Source organism: Bemisia tabaci, chromosome 4, assembly GCF_918797505.1.
Source record: "Bemisia tabaci chromosome 4, PGI_BMITA_v3".
NCBI lineage: Eukaryota > Metazoa > Arthropoda > Insecta > Hemiptera > Aleyrodidae > Bemisia > Bemisia tabaci.
This window is the reverse complement of record NC_092796.1, coordinates 30,509,456-30,510,857: the sequence shown is the minus strand read 5'-3', so window position 1 is coordinate 30,510,857 and position 1,402 is coordinate 30,509,456.

The window sequence follows — 1,402 nt, the reverse complement described above, 5'->3', positions numbered from 1 at the left end:
TGTGGTAATCTTAAACGCCCCCCCCCCCCCCCCAACTCCATCACTCTCCAACAGACGTGAACTGAACTTTCCTTTACTTCACAACCACTCGATAAAACTCACCAAAAGATGAAAGCCGCAAAAAGCGACACAGACATCATACGAAGTATATCACATTGAACTGATTTTTTAAATTGATAGACACAGCGATAGACAAAGAAGATGTAGGGAGTGGTTGTTCCAGTTTATCGATTGCCTACCTTACTACTTGAAGCCAAGGTTTCTCCTTGATACGGGAAAGCTAAATATTTCAACTGAAATGACGCCTTATAACTATCCACTTATTAGCAAATACGAAGATAGAAGGAGGATGAAATTTTATTCAGCGATCCTATTGGAGGAAGTAGATGGTTCTTATAGATTAAGCGAGGAAATGATGGACTAACTATTTGGTCTCTTAGGTTGCCGTTAGATTAGTCCATTACCTACCTCCTCCGTTCATTGCAACCACCCGCTTCCATCAATAGGATCCGTCGACCCCTCTAAATCCATTTTGTCTTCTTTGTCTATACCTCTATCTGCCAATTTCAATAATCATCGGCCCGCACACATCTAAACGGGTGGAACTTCAAAACTTAGTAAGCGCCATCAAGTGAAGCGTAAAATTCAAGACCTTGTGAGTACCATCAGGCTACAAATGCTCATGTTGTTTCTGTAAAATACGAGTAGCCTAAAGTCCTCCGCTTCTGTGACTTTTTATCGGGATATTTTCTCAAATTGTAGTCTCATTTTTGAAGCAAAGATAGTCATTCTAAAAGGAGTAGTTGCACAATCTACATGAAGGAACTTAACTCCATTCCAAGGTTGCAAAATTTACTCAAACAATTTACTTTTTTACAAAAATGTACCTGTGCAATTTTTGTCCAACATTTTCCTGATTTTCGCATGAGATCAGTAGAAGAATAAGTGAAATTTTAGCCTGGTGGAAGAGCCTAAGATTCTTCCGGTAATATGCAATGAGAGGGGAGATTTGGCAACATTGAGATGTAGTTACGTTCTTTCATGATAGAGAAACGACAAAACTTAACAGCACTTGATGGCGCTTATAGAATTTTAAACCACGCAAGGGATACATTCCCCTTCTCCCATGATGGTGTCCGTAACCGTAAAAAACCAAAATTCCTTTCGCTCTTCATTGAATTTGCATTGAAAATTTGAGCTTTCCTTCCTTTCGAGAATCTTAAAAGGATAAGTTATGACTGAGTGCGATTCTTACTATTCTAGGGAGACATGAAAAAGCTCAACACAAAATTTCAAAAAAAAGTATTTCTTTATTTTTTTTTAATTAAAAAGTTTATCCGGAAACTCCTGAGGAAAAAAAATTAAAATGATTGACCGGAAAATATCTACAGTGCTAGTGAGA